Here is a 6628-nt window from a genome sequence, read left to right as displayed (position 1 = left end):
CGAGCAATTTGTCTAAACATTTAGCAAAGTGCACCGCATGCAGACGGAGGAATGTACCGGGTTCGACCGTCTTTCTAGCAGCTCTGTAGCCCCATCCACGAGTAACGTTTCCACGTCAGGTGTTATGTATGCTAGCAGCAACACACGGAGTTAACCACATTATACAAACATGGGTTAATGATTAGAGGTAACGGAGTTATTTAGTTTGTTAAAATTTCAGCTATTCTGTTTACAGTCTGTCATCAGATTATTTAATACGATTTGTTAAAGGCTCAGGGCAATCTCGATGACAAAGGTCAATGTTCCCCCCTTTCTACGCACGGAGATAATGTAATCTTAATAGGTGCAGGCCAAGGCTGGCTCTTCAAAGCAGATATTAACGACGCGCTTTAAAGTTCCCATCATCGTTCAGCGGAACTCTTTCAGCCTTAAGCGGCAGTCAAGTAAGGAGAAACTACGTGTGCACCGGCTATTCGGGTAAATAATATTAATAGCTGTCTCTCCCCAGTTCAAATCACCCACTGCTCAGGGAGATCTCCTCATGCGTTGTCTTTACGCATCTAGTGTTCAAATACAACATTACTAACCTATAACTCCGCTCAACTGGGAAAAGAGAAGAAGAAAGAAGAAGAGAATCCTCCAGGAGCACAGCGTTCCTAATCATGAGGAACTATAGGCCCAGTCACACACCTGGAGTTCCTAGGCATCACATCAAGCTCATGGTATTAACGTTCCTCTAACCAAACTGCGTGCATCCACATAAACGTCTTCAACGACAGTTGCTCTTCCTCATCGGGCAACCGTACTTTACATGCGGATATTCTTCGGCACGCCATCATCTCCCGTTCTGGACGTGGCATCCGCCGGCCTCACGACGACCGCGTTTTCCCCGACTTAAGGACGTGCACCGCACATCCTCCGTTTTTGGGGGGGACATTGACATGAGATCATCCGCATAGCGGCACACTCAGATTTCCACTATTGCTACACATTTATTATCACACTCGCTGGATCTAACACCTCGAAAAGAAGAAGTCAATCTAAAAAGCATCCGGGGCCTCTTAGCAGGAGTGCAGTTTAACGTTCGCTGTTCCGATCCCGGCTTTCCCAGCCTGTTCGCAAACCAGTCAGTCAAACTCATCCTCAAAGGTCTCATCAAAACTTTTCCCCCCCGTCTTAGACCGGAGACGCCCTATTACACTCTCCACTTACGCCTCATGCTCTCAAAACTTAGAAGTGGGTTATTCTCCCCTTATATCGATTCACTACTCGACGCTCTATTTCTCCTAGCTTTTTAGGCCTTTCTTAGACCAGGTGAATTTACCACAGCTTCCCTTACATTTGATTCCAATCGAGACGTCAGCTTTTCTGACATATCCTTTCACGCTAGCCACTTTAGCTTATATCTTAAACACTCCAAATGCGGCGGCGCCGGCTCTGTCATCGCCGCCCGCATCGACTCCCAGTTCTGCCCTTATAAATCCATGATCAAATTCCTACAGCTTAGACCTACCTCTAATCCTCTCTGACCATTATTCCTTATCTCAGGGAATTTTCCTTTAACTCAACGACAGTTCAATATCTATTTAAAACAAGTCCTCATTAAATCCGGGTTATCACCCCTTCTATACACGGGGCATTCCTTTAGAATAGGCGCAGCTACTTCCGCTGCTAATCAAGGTGTCTCATCCTCATCCCTGCAACAACTCGGACGGTGGTCCTCCTCCGCTTTCTCATCCTACATTCGCCCTGACCTCAATGCCGTGCTGGCTATCCAAAGGTCTCTCCAACCTTAAATTGGTACGTATGCATATAACTGGTGGTGGTGCATGTCAGCACGTATGTCGCCCCGCGGCTCATGTTTATTCTGCATATCTAACCCTGTATGTCCAGGTTGTAAAACCTTCGGGTCTGTATAATGTGTCCCTGCTAAGGTAGGTTGTCCCGCACGTTCGGGAAGCCCTGCACGTTCTGGGCGCCCTGCACATCGGGTCGCCTGGTGCCTCCCGCACGTCGGGTCGCCCGGTGCGTCCGGGATGCCCCGTACGTCCGGGACGCCCCGTACGTCCGGGACGCCCCGTACGTTCGGGATGCCCCGTATGTCCGGGATGCCCCGTATGTCCGGGATGCCCCGTATGTCCGGGATGCCCTGTATGTCCGGGATGCCCTGTACGTCCGGGACGCCCTGTACGTCCGGGACGCCCTGTACGTCCGGGACGCCCCGTACGTCCGGGACGCCCTGTACGTCCGGGATGCCCCGTACGTCCGGGAAGCCCCGTATGTCCGGGTCGTTAACCTCCGGTCCGTATAATGTGTCCCTGCTAAAGTCAGGTTGCCCCGCACGTTCGGGAAGCCCTGCACGTTCCGGGCGCCCCGCACGTCGGGTCGCTCGGTGCGTCCGGGATGCCCCGTACGTCCGGGACGCCCCGTACGTCCGGGATGCCCCGTATGTCCGGGATGCCCCGTATGTCCGGGATGCCCCGTACGTCCGGGATGCCCCGTACGTCCGGGAAGCCCTGTATGTCCAGGAAGGATGCCCGGGAGGCATCAGATGTTTAAATTCTCACATGTATTAACCTCTCTTCCATCCGTAGATTTCCACTGCATCCCACAAGGTAAGATCCTTCACGTTCAGTACTTCATACTTCATTCTTTTGGGGGTTCATCGGAAACGGTTCTTCCTTTCCCGATTGATATCCTACAAAACCTGGGCCTAATCGCGAAAACACATTTCATTCACTTGTTATAAACTGTCATCATTATGTTTCATGTATATAATGTGACCGATAATAAATATGTATTCCATACATCACGTCTCTCCTGATTGAAATGAAGCTTAGCGCAAGTTCAGACAGGAAGACCTATCACTCCGTATTGTACGTCATGGCAATACTCGCTCCCTGCACTAATGACAGGTTAGCTGAGGAGTGGCGCTCCCTATCACTCCCCTCCATTTACAAGCCTAATCATCGCACCTGTTAATCCCTCTATATATGCTCTCCCCTTTCCTATCAGCTGTCTTCCAGGTGTCAACGCGCAACCCTCCTCCACTCCTTCGCCTCCTGCTTTCAACTCAGGGCCAAGCTTAACCTTCTCCCTTCCAACCGGACCTAACCACTTATCACCACCACCAGTGTCTAGACCAGGGGTGGGGAACCTTTTTCCTCTCAAGGGCCATTTCAATTTTTTCAACATCCTCCGGGGGCCGTACAAATTATTGACCTCTGCTTAAAAATACTAAAATCACAGCCCATTAATTTCGCCTTTCTTTCATGCTGTGCAAAGAAAAAGCAACCTCTTAATCCAGATATCTCACCATGACTCGCACGTGCACGGTGTGGCATGACCACCAGAACAGAAAGATATGGACACAAGATGTGTGCCAATGTATTGAGTTTCCTATCCATGTGGACATGATTTAAGTGGGGGGTCTAGATTTCTTTAATTTTTTGCGTGTGTTTATAAATTACCTCGAGGGCCGTACCAAATTGTCTCACGGGCCGTATACGGCCCGGGGGCCGGAGGTTCCCCACCCCTGGTCTAGACCCAGGGGGGTTCATCGGAAACGGTTCTTCCCTTCCCGATTGATATCCTACAAAACCTGGGCCTAATCGCCAAAACACATTTCATTCACTTGTTATAAACTGTCATCATTATGTTTCATGTATATAATGTGACCGATAATAAATATGTATTCCATACATCACGTCTCTTCTGATTGAACTGATGCTTTGTATTTTGATTTGAAGTTTTATGAGATAAAAGAAAAAATAATAACGTATTTTGATTACATTTCTGCCAACAGATCCTGCTAAATTTAACAATTACTTCTGTCAAGCGACTTTGTTACCCACTTTGAAAAAAAGGTTGATATTCGCTCTTCTTTTTCTGACTCACCTTTACTCACCGCTGGGTCACCAGACCCTCCTTCCACCAACACACTAACCTCCTTTTCTCCTCTCTCTCCAAGTGAGGTTCTTACCCTCATTACCGCTGCCCGCCCTACCACCTGTCCTCTGGACCCCATCCCTTCAAACCTCCTTCAGACTATCGCTCCTGATATTCTACCGTTTCTCACCCACTTCATCAACACTTCTCTAACTTCTGGTCACTTTCCAAACAGTCTCAAGGAGGCAAGAGTAAACCCCCTCCTAAAGAAACCCACTCTCAACCCGTCTGATGTTATAAACTACAGGCCTGTCTCTCTCCTCCCGTTCCTGTCTAAATCACTTGAACGTGCTGTCTTTAAACAACTCTCCTGTTATCTCAATCAGAACAACCTTCTGGATCCGCACCAGTCTGGTTTCAAGGTCACTCCACAGAAACTGCTCTCATTGCTGTCACGGAAGAACTGCACACTGCCAAAACTGCATCCCTCTCCTCCGTCATCATCCTGTTGGACCTGTCTGCTGCATTCGACACGGTGAATCATCAGATCCTCCTTCGCACTCTCCAAAAACTTGGAGTTTCAGGCTCAGCACTTTCCCTCCTCACCTCATACCTGAAAGACCGTACCTACAGGGTGACTTGGAGAGGGTCTGAGTCCGACCCTTGTCAATTAACTACAGGGGTCCCTCAGGGCTCTGTTCTTGGTCCCCTCCTCTTCTCCCTGTACACAAACTCGCTCGGATCAGTCATTAGCCCGCATGGTTTTTCTTACCACTGCTACGCTGACGACACCCAATTAATTCTGTCCTTTCCCCGCTCAGAGACCCAGGTCGTCGCACGCATCTCTGCTTGTCTAGCTGACATCTCTCAGTGGATGTCTGCTCATCACCTCAAGCTCAACCTCGACAAGACTTTGCTGCTCTTCCTTCCGGGAAAAGATTGTCCCACTCTTGACCTAACAATCAACATCGGCACCTCAGTTGTTTCCCCGACTCAGACTGCAAGGAATCTGGGTGTGACCCTAGATAACAACCTGTCCTTCACTGCAAACATCGCTGCTACAACCCGTTGCTGCAAATACACGCTTTACAACATCAGGAAGATACGTCCCCAGCTGACACAGAAAGCGCCTCAGGTTCTGGTCCAGGCTCTCGTCATCTCACGCCTAGACTACTGCAACTCCCTCCTGGCTGGTCTACCTGCATGTGCCATCCGACCTCTGCAGCTCATCCAGAATGCAGCGGCTCGTCTGGTCTTCAACCTTCCTACATTCTCCCACACCACTCCGCTCCTCCGCTCCCTTCACTGGCTTCCGGTAACTGCTAGAATCCACTTCAAGACACTGGTACTTGCTTACCATGCTGCGAATGGATCTGGCCCTTCGTACATCCAGGACATGGTTAAACCGTACACCCCAGCGCGTGCACTACGCTCTGCATCAGCCAAACGACTCGCTGCGAGGGGGACCCAAGTTCCCATTGGCGAAAACACGTGGGTTTGCTGTCCTGGCTCCAGGATGGTGGAATGAGCTCCCCATTGACATCAGGACGGCAGATAGCTTGCACATCTTCTGGCGCAAACTGAAAACTCATCTCTTTCGACTCCACTTCGAGCGATAGAACTATTAACGAAGCACTTTTATACTAATAAAGGACTGGCTTATCTAAACAGTTGAGTAGCACTTGAAATGTTTTTGCTCTATGAAGCCTGATGTACTTATATGATTCTGTTTTCTTCAAGTTGTATTTTGTTGGTCGAACGCACTTATTGTAAGTCGCTTTGGATAAAAGCGTCAGCTAAATGTAATGTAATATTACTCGTTGTCTGGATAGCAACAGAATCCATGTTGCTCATTTGAGCTTTTCATGGTTTTTAACACAGCATGCCACTAATTGTTGAATGGACGAGTAAAGCTGTTTATCTCTGTACAATTCATTACATCCACTCATTACATTTCTGAGCATTTTATTGAAACAACTCATAACACTAACATACAGAGAACATATTGATCTGAATGATTTTCATTTTTCCCGAATTCTGAGCTAAATAACCAACCGTGTTGGCAAAACTCTTATGTCTGATGGGGGACACTGGTGAGCCTCCCTAAACTAAATTGCTGAACATATGGCAAGTAAATCACTGACAGATCAAAACATTGTTACACTAACGCACCAAACTAAGATGGTTAATGTGGTACAGGCTAAACATCGCTTTGTCAACACTCATTGTAGATTTATAATGATAATGAATCCACATAAAATACATTTGTTTGTGTAGCAACAATGTGACCTTCCTCCCCCATGGTTCTCAGTGCAGTCTGTTGACCTCTGAACCCACTTAGCCAGTAGACTGAGATGCCAGACGACCTTGTCAGTGAGACCCTTCTGCAACTTCCAGCTTGTATTTCTGTTTTTTCCTTTTTATTGTTTCCTTTTTTCCTTTTTTTGGATACATTTAGTTCGAGTTAGGTTTTGATCTCTTTTGGACTTCTATACTGTGACGGAGCGGGTCACAGAGTGACTGACTCCGCCACTGACAGCCGACACACCAAACATTTCCTGCTCTCTTCCGTCAAATGAACCATGCAATTTCTTATTTATTTTTACTTTTGTTAATTATGGGGAATGATTGTATTAAGAGGTGGTTAACCTGTTTTATGTTTGGGTCGGATTTTTATGTTGAAATGTGGTTTTGAGCTAATTGTGTCACCTGTTGACGGTAAGCCTGTGGGAGGGGCTAT

General features: G+C 47.8%; 1 long non-coding RNA gene across 1 annotated transcript; it reads left to right on the top strand.

Moving 5' to 3' along the window:
- Positions 1-532: 532 nt before the first annotated feature.
- On the top strand, positions 533-3051 carry LOC117551196. The gene is made up of 3 exons (XR_004569756.1): positions 533-1800; positions 2595-2615; positions 3016-3051. It is a non-coding gene; the product is annotated as an uncharacterized LOC117551196 (long non-coding RNA).
- The last annotated feature ends 3577 nt before the right edge of the window (positions 3052-6628 follow it).

This window comes from Gymnodraco acuticeps, unplaced genomic scaffold, assembly GCF_902827175.1.
Source record: "Gymnodraco acuticeps unplaced genomic scaffold, fGymAcu1.1, whole genome shotgun sequence".
NCBI lineage: Eukaryota > Metazoa > Chordata > Actinopteri > Perciformes > Bathydraconidae > Gymnodraco > Gymnodraco acuticeps.
The sequence above is the reverse complement of the archived record's forward strand: the minus strand, read 5'-3'. Positions and strand labels throughout refer to the sequence as shown.